Source organism: Neopelma chrysocephalum, unplaced genomic scaffold, assembly GCF_003984885.1.
Source record: "Neopelma chrysocephalum unplaced genomic scaffold, ASM398488v2 Primary Assembly neopelma1_24, whole genome shotgun sequence".
In the NCBI taxonomy this organism is placed as follows: Eukaryota; Metazoa; Chordata; class Aves; order Passeriformes; family Pipridae; genus Neopelma; species Neopelma chrysocephalum.
Window position 1 is genome coordinate 16,179,410 of NW_020897693.1, and position 18,760 is coordinate 16,198,169.

At 35.7% G+C, this 18,760-nt stretch overlaps 1 long non-coding RNA gene across 3 annotated transcripts; it reads right to left on the reverse strand.

The window, feature by feature from the left end:
• Positions 1-6,544: 6,544 nt before the first annotated feature.
• LOC113963288 lies at positions 6,545-15,081 on the reverse strand. Of its 3 annotated transcripts, none has more exons than XR_003532711.1 (4): positions 14,846-15,081; positions 11,119-11,215; positions 6,843-6,893; positions 6,545-6,600 (listed from the first exon to the last, which is right to left on the reverse strand). It is a non-coding gene; the product is annotated as an uncharacterized LOC113963288 (long non-coding RNA). The 3 variants fall into 3 exon arrangements; XR_003532713.1 differs by lacking the exon at positions 14,846-15,081 and adding an exon at positions 14,515-14,555; XR_003532712.1 differs by lacking the exon at positions 14,846-15,081 and adding an exon at positions 12,280-12,401.
• Between the last annotated feature and the right edge of the window lie 3,679 nt (positions 15,082-18,760).

Consider the following 18,760-nt stretch of genomic DNA (forward strand, 5'->3'; position numbering starts at 1 on the left):
TGTAGTTTCTTTTCTAAAAAAAGGAAAAAAGGAAAGAAAGAAAGAAAGTAAAACTGGATCTTATAACTTTAAGGATTGATAAAGTCTCAGTATAAAACCTCACTCTCTGTTCATTTTCAAAGTAAATTATATTTGATGTGGAGAAAGGAGAAATGTGAAGTCACAGAAATCCAAGTGACTACAGCACACACAAATAAAATGCCAGTTAAAAAGCTCTGAAAATTTCCAATATTTCAGAAAGGTCATCTATTTTGTTTCTGCTAGTGCATGGGCAGTTTGCCTGACTTCTGTAGTAGAGAAAAAGCAGGTCTTATTTTACACTGTGAGAACCATCTGACAAAAGAAATACCCATTTAGCACATCTGCGAAGAAGAAACACCATAAGGAAACGTTTCCATGAGCTATTTCATACATTTCTGCAATTATATTTTCTTTAACAGGTGCACTGCAGGACAGAAGTGTTCTGTCAATTCACTGTAGATTAAAAACAATAAATTAAGCACACACAAAAATCTCCTCTGTTTGCTTTGTAGATTGTAAGGGACTATGTAGCTACATCTGAGTCTTTGCTGCCTCTCAACCATGTTTTGTTATGTGAACATATTTTGTGCTTACTCAACAGAGGCATGACAGGTTAGACCAAGACTGTCAGAAAGTTTATTGTGCAGAACTCTGTAATTTTAACTTCAAAACAGCCAAATGAAACACCACATACCTGACTCATCCTGATGGCCCTGCAGGCCCTTGGGCAGAGGTATCCTAGAATTTATGACAATGGAAACTCCTGTCTTTCTTCTCCATATACTTTATGATGAAATTTTTGAAGAATTAGTTTACAGACAAATTTCTAGATCTTTCTTCTTTTTCCCTTTTAAGGGGGTGAGGAAATAATAATAATTATTATTATTATTGTTATTGGTGTTATTGGTGTTGTATTTTATTTTTATTATTTTATTTTATTTTTAATATATGATCTGAAAACTGAAGCAGCTTCCATTCCTCTATACAGTAAAAAGAAGTTTCATTAGATATTCACTTTCCAATTTCTATTTTCCCATTACTGGTAGTAATCACTCTGTCCTATCCAGTCTTGATAGCTCTGAGCAAGCAGTACTTAAAAAAAAAATAAAAAATTGAAGGATTACAAAACCTGGAAGGATTTGTTTGACAATGAGAAATTTGAACTAAGTAACATTTAATCAACCACTCAGGACAACTTTGTTTCAGAAATAAGGGGAATTTAAAAACAAGAGTTATTCAGACAGTGCTCACTCTTGTAGCTTCACAAAGCACACACAATTTGACATGTAGATGGACCTCCTTGAAATTCATCATATGTTGTCTTGCTTTCCATTGTTCAAATTGCATTATCAGGTACAGGTTTCTCCCTATCCACACTTCCTATTATATCCAGCATGTCTGCCTCAGCTCCATCATACTAGCTTTTCTTCTTGATTCAGGGAACACTTACCTTACCTGAACTTTCTTGAGAACCATAGCCAAATGTTTTTTTATATACAACCTGATGAGGTGCCCTGAAAACTCTGCAGAAAAGGAGCGCTGAAAAATTTACACATTCCCCTGCTTTTAGATGTCTTGAAAAATTTCCATCTATACATCTTGTAATTGTTGATTTGGCATAAAATTTAACTTTAGGTGTATGTGTGACTTTTAAATATTAATGCCCTCCTGCTCTCACGTAGAGAGTACTAAAAGCCCCAGAGAGTAACTCCTTTCAGTATGACCTGGCAACAGTAGCCAGGAGATGCACTTCATCTCTCTCTGGTCAATTGATGAGCTATTGAACATGTATTCATTATGCGGCCCTGTGAACCACACAGAGATCTGAAAATTACAGCTTAATGGAGGTGATAAAGGCATTGTTTGAAAATAAGGTGTACTGCTGGACCTTGTAAGGGGATGTGAAGGCTGAACACACAAGGGTATGTGAAGAACGAAGGCTGCCTTGCCTGCAGTTACCATGAGATGGTGGAGTTCAGGATCCTGAAAGGAGAGAACATAAAAGAAGTAATGTCCAATGTCTTCATTAATGATCTGGATGATGGGGTAGAGTGCACCCTCAGTCAGGGAGAAGTGGCTGATAAGCCAGAGGATTGTGCAGCTATTCAGAGAGACCTCAGAAGGCCAGAGAAATGGGCCAACAGGAATCTGATGGAGTTGAGCAGAGGAATTTGTCAAGTCCTACACTTGGGGATGAAAAACCCCATGCACCAGTACAGGTCACCCGGCTGGAAAACAGCTTTGCAGAAAATTATCTGATGTTCCTGTTGTACAGACAGTTAACCATGAGACAGCAATGTGCCCTTGAAACAAAGAATGACAGTATCCCCCGATCTGAATTAAATCTAGTTTTCCACAGTCTCCTACATTTTAAGATATATCTGTTATTGCTTCACAAAACTTTCACCAGGTAGAACAGTTCACTACATACATTTTCAAGAAGAGAGGTAATAGAAAAAAATCAGAAAACAGATCAGTCACAAGAAAAGAAAGGTAACCAGACAGCACCTAATCCTTCCTTTGTTTCATATCAAGGTCCTTTCTATATTATTACATTGTGCAATTTCTAATTTTTTGAACTACATTACTGTTTAAAAAAAGTTTACATTATAAACACGAAAAAGGGAAAACTTTAGTAATAAAAAGAGAATGCCAATGACTTTGAGGACAATTAGCTTGAAAAGGTCAGAAATATTCTGGCACTACTACACTATTGTATGTACTTAAGAGAGCCTTTGCTTACAATCCAGACTGTTTGAATCAATATTGCTACTTTCTAACTTTTCTTCAACTCACTCATTAAACATTTCTAGTCTACTTCACAAAAAAACTGAACACTTTTGTAAAAAAACCAGAGAAGATGCATCAGTATATATAAGTAATGACATTTATAGTACTGCTTGTCTTTCTACACTTCATTAAATTTTCACATTTATATTTTCTCAGATAGAAGAGGATCAATTCGGGTATGGACAAAACAAACTGGCCTCTCTTTTGCAGCTACTACAGATGCTTTACAAAGTCTGAAAACAAAGCTGTTGCAGTCTGTTGCAGAGCAATTTAAATTAGTAGTAGAATGGCTAAGGCTTAGTAAGAGAATAGGCCTAAAAAGCAGCACTCCAAAGTAGTAAGTTAGCAACCCTGTTTGTGAGCATGAAATGTACTGAAGAAGTAGAAACAATAATTAAAGGATTTAGTCAAGCATGTATATAATGATTTGTTACCTTGGATGTGGTGAGGGTCTGTTAAACAGTTACTAGGGGTAAGACAGCTTGAGTAGATTTATGATTAGAGTAGTTGATTGTCAATTGTTAGCAGTATGAGCTCGTTTGTAACTGAATGAGACTGTTCTGCTGTGGAACTGCACGTACTAATTTTGCCGTGGAAACCAAATGTAAACTTGTTTGTGTATAAAAGCTGAACTGAAAATGAGGGTCTTTGGAATCCTGACTTGGGACGTGAGTCCTCAGGTTCCCGGGGCCCCGAATAAAGCACCGCATAAACCGACACTCTGTTGGTTTGTGTCTTTGTTTACGGGCAACAAGTCTAAATAACAGATGAAAGTGACATTTGCTGAGAGGACAGCTATTTATTATGTTATGGATGCAAAAATCAGGGGGATTAAAAGACAAAAGGGTAATATGATAAGGCTCAATCTCAAAAATGGCACATTAACAGACATCCAAGAAAAACTAAAATCAGAAAACTAAAAAGTTTTTTTATCACATCAATCCAAGGCATCAAGCATTCCCATTCTCAAGCTTAGGGTTGAAAAAGGGTCTGTCCACAAAACTGAAAAACACTGCTGGGACTGTCCTATATACACAGACTGCAGAACTGTATTTAATCACCATTTCACCTCCCATCCAGTCATAAGGTACCTAATCTTATGTATTATCTTTGATTACGAGATTCTTTACATAGAAAAAGAAAATTATATTTATTTTTACTGAAAGGTACTTATCTGCAAAGGTTTATCTTCATTTCGCATCAGAAACAACCTTGCAAGCATCTTTGCTTCATTTTTTCATGTATCCTAAGTGGAATATGCAAACAAAAAATCCCTAATATTATCCTAAACAAAGTAGTTGAAAAGACACCCAGAAAAAGAACTTAAATGAAAACCTGGCTTCACTCATCATATTCCTGTTGATACTAATGAAACCATGATTTCACCCATTCATACATAAGATATAATACCTGCATATAGCAGTGCCCAGGAATATCTTATCTGTTATATGAGAAAATATGAAATATTGTGGACAAAATATGGGATTTTCAGGTATAAATTAAAAGTTCTTCAGAATGTAACTAGACTGCTTTCATTCAACATTTATAGGTGTCTCTGATATCATCAACTGAAAGATACCAAGAAACATAGAGCATAATAATGTTTACACAATGTATTGCTTGTTGATTACTTACGTATTATGTGTGATATTATGATATATGCTAATAAAAAAAATTATTACATTTTAAACCAGTGAGGATGACCAAGGTACAGAAAATTAAGCAGATTCCATTTACAAAGTTCTTTCTTCAAAATATGTGGATTATTTTAGAATTTCAGGGGATTTTTCTATTTATAATTTATTTCTTCCAGAGAAAGTAAGTCTGGGCATTCTTACCATATCACTAGTACTCTGCTGTTACCATTACACTGACTTGACGCATTTGAACTGTGAAAAAAGAAATTATCCTAAACTGGGTTTAAACTGAAATATACAAATCATTGCTGTATCAGCAGCAGTTTACAAAATTAACATCAGGGACCCTACCTTAAAGTTGTTTATTTTCAAACATATTCATTTATTATACTCTCTAAGGCCAGTGCTCATGCCAAGCATTTTTACATAGAAATATAATCTATACCTTTGATTTAGTTTAGAAAGTAAATATAATCTGTTTAAAATTAGTAGGGTGGCATGGGGTTTTTTTTCTTTTTTTTGTTTGGGTTTCGGTTTTGACACAAACAATGCAAATGGATTACTTTTCTGAAAAGAACAGTCTCAGAAACCATAATTATGTAACAGTGTTAGCTAGAATCAAGCACAGGCGGAACCTATGGAATTTTTATAACACATAAGTACATGTTGAGCTATGGAGCTACTATAGTCCATGTTTTTATTCCTCTCAAACTTCAAATCACAGATCTGTGCAGCCCTAGTAATGCTGCACAGGGCCCTAGTAATGCTGAACTTGTGTTCTGACCTAGATTTATAGATCATTTTCACAGAGACTCTGAAAATAAACCTACAGAATGAAACACATATCCTCCTCTCTTTCATCTGAAAGCTATACACACAGATTTACTCCATGGCACTCTAATATCCAAGACCTAGGACTATTACAGAATGTGTAAGTCAGTTGTAACAAATTAATGATGATTCTCAGAGGCAGACAAGTTAATCATCAACAGCTTTGTTTTAATACCAGGGTATTAATAAACAAGAAAGAATAAAACTCCAAAACAATAGGCCCTTGCTATTGCTGAGGATAAAGCAAATTCCAATATAATTTGTATGACTAAAATCACACTTAGGGATCTGTGCAAATTCTTAGGTCACTAGTGCACAATGCATTCTTTGCTTCTGCAGCCCCTCTCTTCCAGTTTTTTTCCTATACAGGTGGTTCAGTCATGCCTGACCAAGCTGCAGAGACAGCAGAACAGACCCAGATAAAATAAGCATAGCTGTGTTTCAGCATGCGCAAGGGCTAGTTGTATGTCTCCTTGACTAGCCATACACATTTCTTGCTTTACATTACTAATTGTATCAGGAAGTGGGTTTATTTAGTTTATCTACTTGCAAATGTAATCATGGCATACCTTCTATATATTTCAGAATAAATGCAAAAAACATACAGTCCCCAGAAAGGGAGAAAAGTGGGCATTCATCATTGGCAACTCTGCAGTTCATGATTTTGTTTCTCACCAAAGTGCATTCCAAATGATTACCCAGTCAGAGGCAGCCCAGCACGCATTTTTTCATAACTTGCTGTTGTTTACATTCTGCATTGTTAACAAAATTTAAAAAAAAAAAAAGTATCCTCTCAAACATTGTCCACTTTTAGGGCCATATTTCCTCCGAAGTTCACAATAGAGACTGGAGGCTAAACAAGACAATGTGGTAATATAGTTTCAAGTCATTGTCATAAATGCTTTATCATTCACGTTCTGAGTTGCATAACAGAAACAAAATAACTTTATGCATCAAGCATTTAACCTTCACAGCATGTGTCAAAATTAGAGGTAAATGTAAATTTGCCTTACTTAGTGTAAACCATGTATTACACCAAGCCTCTCCACATGTATGTTTTCTCTGCTTAGATTCCATCAGATGTTTCACCAGTATCTTTCATGATTTGTATGTCCAATATGATCAACTAAGTAAATATGGGAATCCTGAATGGTTTTGTCCACCGCTTTGCTTGCATTCTCTGTTTCATAAACACTAATACCAACAACCCAACTTGCAGTGTCAGACACCATCACACACTAGTCCCGCCCAGTGACTACACTTATCTTCTCAGGATTCTCCAGCCTTAGCAGTCATGGTTTCAGTCTTCTATGTTTTGTAGCTGTGGGTTAATAGAAAAAAAATACTATTCTCCTACAAGTATGGAATATATTTTAAAATAAAAAGCACAAAAGTATTACCATACATAAGGCTGTGTTTATTTTTTCTGTAAATTTCCAAATACATGCACTTATTATGTATACCTACTAAATTTAAGATCTTGATATTTTATCTAACTTGCAAAATTTTATAATAATAACTTACTCTATTATCACATCCCATTTTCTTTAAATGCTTACTGACTGTTGTTTCTTTGATCTTTCCAGTACTTCCTTTTCTTGCATCCAACCTTTTCTATAAAATAAACAGGTTTCCCTTAGTCCACCTACCTCTTCCTACAATTTGTGAAAATATTCTGCACTGTTCCAAAACTGAAAAAGTTGCAAATAAGTTATATAGAATGATATCTCTGCCAGCTCACATCACCACATCTCAAGACTATTTTCCTTTAGGATAGGAGTAAGTTTTCCAGATGAACAGAGGCTATTTTTCCTAGAAAAACATATTACACTTGTTTTCCCTCACGCTGCCTCTTCCTTTACAACGGGAATTTTAAACAAGGAATCACATTTCATTAACGTTATTTCTCCTTCTTTACTTTACATTGAATGCTGTACTAAAAATGCAACCTTACAGAAAAAGCTCCAAATCAGGCTTTATTCTTTTTCTGTAAGTAAAAATCTCATGTATTGCATGATGCACAACTCTTAGAAAGCAATAATGTGAACATATAATTAGCAACTGTATGACAATACAGAGATTCAAAGGAGAAGAAAAATTCATGAAGGTATCCATGTCTGAGAACATGATTTCAGAATCAGAATAATGTTTGCTTTTGAACAAATGTTTTCATAGTAGAGTGGGAGATGGCATAATGTGGCACACAGTGTGAGTGGTAGAAAAGAAGCAAGTACATAGATCTTTTTTTCCCCTCCTCCTTTACATCAGTCAATAACAGTTTGCTTTCAGCATCATTCCTGTCTGCTGTAGGTGTTCCTGCAGGACCTGAATGTTTCAAATACACATTGTTCCTTCACAGCAGCAGTACGGACTTGTAGCCTTTATATTCAGTCATTTTGACAGCCTACAAAAATCTCTTTCTGAAATGCAAATGAAGTCAGGGAAGTGGTAATTTGTAAAATTTTATAATTCAATGAGAATTTAGAAATATTTACAAAAGACCTGTCTCCTGCTGCAGGTCTTTGACCCTGGCAAACTTCAAAGGTTGGTGAAAACAGTAAGGTATTAAAGTTTTGAGGAAAAAACCCAACATACTGCAAAAATCTAACAATGGAAAATGCTAGGCAATTTAAAGAGAGGGTTCACTATCAGCACTCATAATAATTATTCCACATTTCTTATTTTGTTTCTTTCATAACTAAATTAGTAGTTCAATGTTCATTTTTACTTTCTGCCTAAGGAGGTCTATTCTTCCCTTGCAGCAAAAAAAAAAAAAATTGAAAGTACTTTAGAAATCTTATCTAAATATGTACATTTTCAACTTCTTGCATACATACTAGTTTACAGTACAGGTAAAAAGAACTCAGGCTTTTCAATGTAATGTAGTAAATAAGTAAGTAAATAAGGTCATTGTCACTGTCCAACAAAATTATCTCTATTCTGAAACTGTTAATTTATACTTAGCAATAAAGTTTGAGATTTCTTTGAATGAGTTAAAATCCTTTCAAGGCATTGATCTATTTTTGCTGCACGTGTATACAGTTTCCCAAACCCTGAAGGCAAGCTTCTAGGTGTTATTACAATGGTAAAAAAAACTTTAAAGAGCCTATACTCAATTAACTCTATGAACAAACATGGGTATCACACAAAACATTTCCTTTTCCCTTCAGGAATCTCACAAATGCCATTATCACCATTTATTAATACGTTGATCCTCTAGTTATCCATTGAAAATAGCAATTATTCTGATTCCTATTACAGGAAAAAAACAAGTATATTTGAAGTTTTTCAAATTAAATCCCAAGTGGCATGTTTAAATGAAAATTACTTAAACACTAAAATGCATGGTAAAGAGCTCTCTATTTCATTTTACATGATCTGTTTGAGTTTTAGCTGAAAGCATACAGGAAGAAGATAGTTAGTGCTGGAACATTTACTCTGACTAAAAAAGCAAGATGAGCGCATATGTTAATACCATTGAAGACGAAAAATTTGTGAAGTGGAAGGAAAGCAACAGTTCCATGAGTCTATGTAGGCACTCTAGCTTTAGATAATGATTCAAGAACTTAGGATTTTTGGCTCAGGGAAGCAAAAAAAATATGCAACAAAGAATGTCAGAACTGCTTAAATCTCTTCTCTCAGATACATTATGTTCAGTACACAAGGAAATTTAGGGCAATACCCTTGTGTCAGGAGTATCAGTAAGCATTAAAAACACTGCACAACCAAAGCAAGCTCATCAGCTGCATCATTCAGCTAAACTCAGAAACAACCTAATGTGGAACTATCTACAGTTACTGTGTGATCAAGCTACACAAATTATAAAACCAATCTGGCCATATACAATTTCTTTGCTTGGCTGATGCCTTTCCATGACCAAGGATACAGACTACAATTTTTACTACCTGACTATTTTTCAGGACTATACTGGGGACAGTATTATGCAAATCTTCATCAAAGACAATTTCTTCTAGGCTGGTTGCCACCAAAAGGAGCTTTAAAAGCAAGATAAATCTCCTAAGTTACTTTTTTTGAAACACAAAGGCTTATAAGGTGCTGCTATGCTTACAGAGCAGCAAGAAGCCACCACTAACATTGTTCTTAACAAATGTCCTACAATGATTTAGCAACTTTTCCAGCCTACTTTTGAAAGATCTTTTAGATTGTTAAGGTCTTTCTTATACCTGCACAGGCAGACCTCATTGTGTGTCTCCTGGTTAAGGAGGATACTCTTTTTACTTTAAAATATCTGATAAGATTCCTTCCCTGCAAGTATTCTCCAGGATGAAAAATCCCAGCTCATTCAGCATGGCAGATTTTTCAATCCCTTAATCTTCTTCTCGGCCCTTCTCGGGACTCGCTTCACATCCACCTTTTTCTTGCACTGGTAAGGCCAGAACTGAACACAGCACTCCAGATGTGTCCTCAACAGTGTTGAGTAGAGGGGAATAACCACTTTCTTGATCTGCTGGGATGCTTTTCCTGATGCAGCCTAGGACAAGGTTGACATTTGTTGCTGACTTATTCAACTTATTGTCCACCAGGAACCCCTAGTCTTTTTCTGCCAAGCTCTTTTTCAGCTGGTTGGTCTCCAGTCCTGCTCCAGTGCATGGAGTTGTTCCTCCCCAGGTGCAGGACTTGGCACCTCCCTCCATTGAACTCCATCAGATTCCTGTCAGCCCATTTCTCGGCCTGTCGAGGTCCCTTTGAATAGCAGGGTGTGTCAGCCCCCTCTTTCAATTTTGTGTCACTTCTAAAATTGAGGTGCACTCTGTCCCCATCAGCCAAGTCATCAATGAAGATGCTGAACTGTCCTAGGCTCTTGGATACACCACCAGTGACTGGACTCCAGATGGACTTCATGTTGCTGACAAAAAACCTTTGAATTCAGCATATCACCCCAATGTCTACTTCTCTAGTCATAACTTACTTCATAAGTTTGTCTCAAGGATGCATTTCAGAATCTGTCAAAAGCCTGATTAAGATCAAGACAAAGTTCACAGCTTTCCTCTCATCTGCTGAGCCAGTCAACTTTCCAGGATGTCTGGTTGGTTGAGCAAGACTTACCTAATTGTAAGTGCATGTCAACTACTCCAAATCATCTTCTACCTTTAATATGTTTAGGAATTGTTTCCCCAATTAGCAGCTCTATGACTTCCCAGAGACGGATGCAAGGCTGGCCAGTTTGTAGCTCCCAAAATCCTCATTCTTGCCTTTCTTGAAAATAAGGATGACATTTGATTTCTTCTAGCTCTTAGGAATCTCCTCCAAACACAATGACTGTTCAAAAACAATTAAGAGTGACCTTACAATGACATCAGCCAATTCTATCAGCACTTGCTGAGTCAGGTGTGATCATGGACTTGCATACTCCCAGTTTGTTTAAAACTTTCCTAAACTAAACCTCCTCCATGAAGGGTAAGTCTTCCTTGTCCCTGCCTTTTCCACTGGTCTCAGAGACAGGTGGGAGATACAAGTCTCACAAGTCTCTCTCTCATTTCCATTTTAAATTCAAGAAGGTATGACTTAGTTCATCCTGTCAAAGATGACTGAATACACCAGTACTCACAGTAGCTGTCTGAATTAACCTTGAATGGGGACTTTGCTAATCCTGTTTTATGTCAGATTAATCTGAATGATGAATACAATGATCAGAAACTGCAACACAGTCTCTGTGAAACTTCTGGAACACGTTCACTGCAATATCATTTGAGTGGATGAGAATAAAGATGGAAAATTGATTAGCACCTTCATGGCTTCTGGACTGAGGTTATGATCAGGAATTAAACCCTCCATGTTTAATAGTGCAGAGAGCATTATCATGCTCAAATTATGTTACCTCAGTGGGCTCCTCACTTATGCTATGGAGAGGAGTATCTTTTAAGAAGAATCTTGTCCTTGTCAGGAAAGTAATATTGCAGTGCTTTGCAGGAGAGCTGTATGGATAAAATAAAAATTAAATAAGTATTTAAAAACTTGGGAAAAAATAAAGGGTGTGACAGAAATTGAACCCTTCTGTGGCAAAGTGGAAAATAGACTTTGTTCAGGGGGAAAAAAAAAATCACAAAAATATCCCTTCTATGGGATTTTCTGTTTGGTAGCAGAAATTTTTTTTTCTGAGAATTGATTATTCTCAGAATAACCACAACATTATTCAAATAGTGAGCATCCAAACAATTAGAAACAGGGATAATGGAGCATGCTGAAAAGATTTATCTAACAAGGGACCCACCATCAAGGCATAACAGGTCAAAGATGACAAGTAGCAAACAAAAAGAAAATATTTTATCTATCACACCTTATCCTTGAAAGAGTCACAGGAGAATTAAGTATAAACATAAAGATTCTACTCAATTCAAAATAGAACATTCATTAAATATCCTTAAGTTTTCCCTCAGAATTTCGTTTTTACAGAGATAGTTGTCACGAGTAAACAGACTTGAGAAACTTTCCATTTTTCAAAGAGCGCATTAACTTAGGATCTTTTCACAGGACACAATGCTGCTTGTTAAGTTTATCTGCAAAGATGGCGTTTTTCTTTCAAGGACAAACACAGCAAACAGTACCTCCCCCATGGCTATGGTATGTTAATTAACCTATCATTTCTAGAATATAATAGCTTGTCAGCAGAAAAGGCTAAAATTGTGAACGGACTTCAATAAAGTTCCCCATTCTAGATGATAAGTTTCTTTAATTAGCATTTAAGCACTACTAGGTAGCCTTATTTGAATGGTCCAAACAGCTTTTATTAGGCTTGATAGCCATTAGGGTATAAAAAGAAAAAATATCTTACATTAATCTTTGTCTTCAAGACATATTCTCAAAAGAGCAACTAGCAAGCTCTTAAATGCAGTCAACAGTATTTTTTTTCCAGGTGCATCTACAATTAGGACTTCAGTGTTGTGTAGGTGCGTTTAATGTAGGGTTACACTGAATGAAAGTGTAATCAGGCTATGACAACTTTCACTTTACTATGGTTAAACTGCTGCTGTTACCCTACCTGGTATATATAAAAACTGTCTGAAGTATATCTGACTGAATAATCCACTGGAGTACAGGCAGTAGAGTATTGAGAAATGGACACACATGATGATCAGGACTTTCCTACAGTTTTACCATCCTCCAGCACTTATGGATTAAAGCAGTATTAAAGCAAAACTGAATTAATTTATAATTACCCAGCAATAATGATTATGTTTTCTTTTTGTCTGAGTATCTGTCAAGAAATGTTTTCATCCTCACTGAACATTAGTCAAACATTCTCTGAGCTGTGATGCTGTGGGGAATCATTCTCCAACAGGGGTTTAATATGTGCTGAAATGGGAATGCATATCTGTGCCTTTAATTAACAAGGAAAAATGTAATAATACAAAAATCAGCTAACACCTCTTGGAAGCTGAAACATAAATGTACATTCTCTTTCAAACTAAAATGAGTTGAACCACTTAAAGCCATTAAAAAATAAGGATCAAGACCAATTACAAGGACTTTTTAGCTGCAAGAGAGTGCACTATCATTAATCTTCAGGGTTCAGAATTCTTCCTCCTCTTTGTCTTTGACATGTTTCATTTCTATAAAATCAGGATCCAAACATGCAAGAGTAGTTTAAATGCTTTGTGCTTTTACCTGGCACATGCAATTTGGTCTAGATTTCACATTCTCATTCCTAATATATGAATGTTACCTTGAAAAAATAAACTATCACAGTTAATAAATGATGACACAGTATGAACTCAAACATGAGTTTCTTATGTTTCACTGATTTTAAGGCTTGTATTACACACTGGTAGGTTGGAAGCTGAGCGTTAGTCCTGCCACTAACTAATCTAATCAGGGCAATTGCAAACAGAGATCACCACCTGATGACAGTTTTATTCATAACACTTAGGACAATTAGAGTTGTTCACAATATATGCTCAAATTAGGTATATTTCCCAGCCATTACAGCCTTATCAGTGTCAACTTCTAGAGACCAACATCATTCCTGAAAATAAAAAAATAAAGAGAGAACCATAGTATGCGTAAATGATAATGCAGTTGAATAAATGATACTGGAAAAATTGTGAATCAATCTGAACATGAGACAGACTGGTAGAACTCCAGTGAAGAAATTAGCAAGCTGCAATAGACAGTTACAACCATACCTACAGGGACAGTTCAGCATACATAGAGGTTATACATACTTCACATCATAAATCACAATTTATTTTAGACATTTTATTCACTAAAAATTAACAGCTTTCTTCATTCACAATTACTTTCAGTCACCAGAGTGCTATGCACTTTGTGCTTAAAGGTAAGGATGGTTAAGGGATTGATGCCTGTCTCCCTCTTGTTCCTGTATCCCCTTTCTTCACTTGAGACTGCTTAACATTAGATTTTTATTGTGTAGACATCTTAAAAATACATGCAAAAATCCAAGGCTCTCATTAAATGTACTGCTAGATTTCAACCACCATTTCAGATATCATATTGTCTAAGTGCAGTCTCCATCAAGAGACTGTAATTCTACCATCATGTATGCACAAGCTATTGATATAACCATGTGGAAAACAAATTTCTGGGATTTCTTCTCTAACCACAATGCTGGATGTGAGAGTTTTATTGTACAACAAAGCAAACTGCTAGGTGAGTTGCATTTAGTACGTCTTCCCTAAACTTGGGTAAAGATTAAATTAATTTTCACCCTCCAGCAATTAAATTCTCAAAGAGATAACTCTCTGAGTTTCACTAATTTGCATAGTTTAATTCTACTGAGCCAGAGAAGGACTTCTGTAGCTTCTCTCAGTGATGTGACTACATTGCAGTAACAGCTACAGCAAGTGCGTAGCTGGTACTAACGGAGACAGGATTTTGCAGCACTGCAAGTACTCCAAGCTAAACTGTGTATCTAGTTCAATATCGTGAGACCTGCAGTTCAGGTCTCCCTAAGACCTCATGATAACATTATTTTTAATTTAATGAAGAAGGAAAACTAACATTACTTTCAAGAAAATAACTGAGCAGGTTCCAGTTCTGGTAAGATCAAAATATAAAGCTATAGGGATCTTGGAACCAAAGATTCATCATTTACGCTGCTATCTGCACATTCACCATTGTTTGAAAATACCTGTAATAAGGGAATAAACCTAAATTGAGTGACTTAAGTTTTCCCGTAAAAGCACTCAGTCTGCTCTAACAACATTCTCTCAAAATACAGAGTATAAAAATAACATACATAGAATGATATACATACCCATTCTAGAACACGGATAAACAATATTAAGTCAGTGATGGATAAAAATGAAAAATGTCACTATGAATTTGGGAACTATGTGTTTGGGTAAAAGCATTGCTAGTTATTCCATCTCTTAAACATGACTGTGAGGGAAAGAACTGACAGAGGAGCCATCTGTTTTTCTTGCCTTAAACCCTCAAAAAGAGCTATAACAGCCCTAGAGTGTAGTGGTTGATAACTAAAACACCATGACACCGCATACCAAAGAGTAGAATAAATATGTAAGACAACTACTGAGAGAAGAGCAACTCTTTTAATACTAAACCCTTAATAATTAAAAAATACATACCCCTAAAGTATCTTTTTTTCTTCCTGATGTGTTGCTGTAATGTGCATTCCACTGGGGCTGGGCAGTCAGAAAATCGAGACCCTTCAGTTCCTAAGTACACTTCAGCCATTTATGCACGGTGTAAAGGAAACATTCTCCTCCTATTTCTTTTTCATTATGGACTTCATAAGGTATACAGAAATATGAAGCAAAGAGGAAAGTTAGAAAAAAAGGAATACATTGGGGAACAGCATGTTACAAAGGTAAATCTGTTAGATAGAGGCAATTAACTTTTTCTTGACCTATTTATTCAATTGTCATTTTATTCCAAACAATAAATGAAGTAAGAAATCAGTCCTTTTTCAGTATTGATGGGAGGAATGACTAACTAGAAAACATACCCAGAACAATGCTTGTTCAAAGTACTTCAGATAAGGACTTCAGAGAAGTCTATGCTATTTTCTTGTACTTGCCAATGATTAAAGCTGGTGACAATTTTTGGACATGCTGGAATTACACTGAGTATTCTTGTCTTTGACCATTCACAGCACTGCACTCCACTCGTATCTAGTTTGAAATTTTCTGGTGCAAACTAGAAGACTTGTCAAACTCTTAAAAGAGACAAAATTTGAACAACTTTATTCAAAACCAAGTCAAGATTACAGCCATTATGACACCTGAGCACTGTATATTTATCAGTGTTTTTAGGACCTTTGGATAGGATTTAATTGAAACACTGTAATGATGAAACACAGAGTATATGCACATATGTCTCAGGGGGTTCTGATACCAAAACTTCCAAAAGTCTGTTCTAGCTACTGCAGTCTTAAAAAACATACATATCACAAAAAGATGAAGAAAGACAACACATGCATGAAGAGTATTACAAAGATAAAGTTTTAGAAATTTTATTAGAGTATAAGACAAAGGATACTGCTTTTTTAAGGACAGAAGACTCTAATTGCCTTCATGAAGTAAATCCTGGGAGTGCTCCAAAGCTTGCAAGGAAAACTACAGCCATTATCATCAGAAGATGCAATTAAACAAACAAACACACCCCCCCCCTTTATTTCCATATCCTTTTTTTTTTTTTTAGATATTTTTCCTGGTGTTCAAATTAACCTTTTCTTGAATGCAGCCTGTATAGGTCAGGAATGCATACCAAAGTAACCTTACTAGATACTGTTGAAAAAGGTTACAGTGGGAAACTAATACTTTGTCATCAGTCAAAAAATCACCATTTTTTCCCAGAAAACAGGCAGATAATTTGAACTATCCTGTGAACTAAGTCTGTCTTATTTATGAAGAAATTGCCAGTATAAAGTCCTTTACCTAACTTCATCCTCAGGCAAACGTGGATTCCAATCTTTGAAAAAAAGGCTTGTTTCCCTTCATTGCAGATAAGTAGCTAAATGATACTACTGCTGAAAATAAGGATCACTCATCTAGGGAATTTCCTCTTGTGATTCCTGGGAAAATATTTTCTGCAATTGCAAGCATGCTAGAGATACTTAACTTCAGTATTGACATGATAATCTGATGATGCACGTATGCACCCATTCCAGAGCACTAACATGTACACAGAAGGAAAAAGCATTTTGGAATTTAGAAGAGTCTTGTCTGCTTGTGTAGCATATTGTTGTTATGCTGTCATAAACAAAGAGAATCTTGACATATGTTAGGAATTCTGAGATCAGCAACATAAAATTCTTCAAAAAATACTAATAATGAGAAAACACAGGCACTGTTCCGATGCACATTACTTTGAAAACTAAATCTTCCCCAGACAAAATTTGAAGACTCCAGATCAGATACTTTTCACTGAACTCAATACGAGCTTTTTTGTCCAATAACATGTTCTTTTCTTAATTTAAGTGATTTGGATGGGACCCAACTACCCTTTGAATCTGTCTCCAGTAGTAAAATGTAGTTCACATACTTTATTATTCAGTCATTGAGTGTGTGCCATAATAAGCAAGTGAGAGACTTCAAACTAAAATAAGGAAACATTGTTAGTCATAGCTGCTGTTCTTTAATAAAAACACCTCAGTTAAATGGACAATGATGTCACAAATCATTTGCTAGCCATACGGCTATGCAGTAAACAGTGATCACTTTGCACATCCTGTGACATCAAAATGATTAATTAATATGATATATCAGCATATTGCCTTATGCATGAACAGCTGTTCCTACACCTTCCAGATGGATATACTTAAAGTTCTATCATTCATGTTATATACCACCCACTAGTGGTTATCTGAAAATCTTCAAGATGCAAAAACATTAAATACTATAACAGAATATCAGGTAATTTTGTATTAAGATTAAAAATGACTTGAGACAAATTTTCATATAGTTGTTCTGAGAGGCAGTCTGCACATTGAAGAGACTGTCCAGTTCCGCAGATGCTAATTAAGGCCAATTTGTCACAGATAAGCAGCAACTTAGATGAGCTGTTAAACCAACAGGAGAAGACCAGGGGAAAAACAAATTATAATCCTGTGAATTTCTACTCTGGCATTCAGAGTAATCTTCCATGCAGTTCTACTTTTAGGAACTTAATGAGCTTTGTATTTTTTATCATGTCTGTGTTAGGCCTAAATGATCTAATGTTTTTGGAAAAGCTTTACCACTGGAAACCTTTTTGTCTATTGTTTCAGGACTAGAAGTCTGAACAAAAATGAAATTTACTTTTTTTTTGCCTCTGAGAACTTAAAATTCAAAAGTGTGATATACAGAAGACAAAATTTGATGAAAAAAAAGATGTGATAACTTCTTTGCATTTCATTTTCTGTTTTCATTTTTTGTGTATATGCAGGGTTTTTTTGAGATCCACACGAACAGAGTAGAAGACCACTCTGTACATAAGCAGAGAAAGGGAGGAAATCAGTTGGAAAATAAGAAATGAAGTTGGCACCAGTGGTAGAGAATTTGCTGGAGAAGATATTGCATAAATGAAGAGATTAATGGACATTGTTGTGCCTTGTTCTAGCAACATGCTTAGAAAACTCATTTACAACTCCTTTCAATCAGCCAAAACTATTGCCTTGTATGTCTGCACTGCACGATAATTTTTAAAACAAAGCAAAGCTGGATAAAAGTGACCTAGGCAAAAGAGTGGCAATGTTGGCAGAAAAAAATTGTATCACATGAAATTAGCCCTACCTAGTTCTTGTGGACTCCATACACCTACTGTCAGGAGGGGTCACCACTCTTTCTCAGCAATAATAGACAGAAATCTTTACAGAGGCTTAAAGCTTACTTTCAGCATCAAATTGTTGTCTACAGACAACAGTAGTAAGCTACTTGCTACAGAAGAGAAGTTAAAACCTATCTTGTAGATTTGTATGCCAGCAAAGCAAATTACAGGTGTCCTAGAAATAAAATATCAGACCCAAATCAGTAAAGAATGGCATTATTTCCTTTTTTTCAACCTTTGTGTATGACTTTACCAAAAGGAAACCCCTCAAGCAAAACTTTGAAGAGAGAGTAATATCAGCACTGCACTGAGGAAATCCAAACTGTTATACTACAGAGGTAGTATAGCAGAGCACCTGTATTAACATGATGCATCTTATTAGAAAGAAACAGAATGTTCTGGAACCAATGTCCATCCAGCATGAATTCACGACAAAGTAATGTATGTCTGTTAAATGAATCCTGAAGAGGCAGCCCAAGAAGAGAACAACAACAAGATCTCCAGTAATCACATCGGCAGATAAACACCTTCATATCAAGCCAACCATTGCCTTGGTCGTATCCTCATCTTCCAGAGGTTTCTCCAGACTCTTCAACAGATTTTATCCCTTCATATTAGATACATAACTGTCTATGGTGTATGCATCTGACCTAAGAGCATATTCCTACAATGTGTTTTCTTGAGAATTAAAATCGGCATGAGTAAGCTCTAGACAGTTCAGCAAAAGGTGAGAA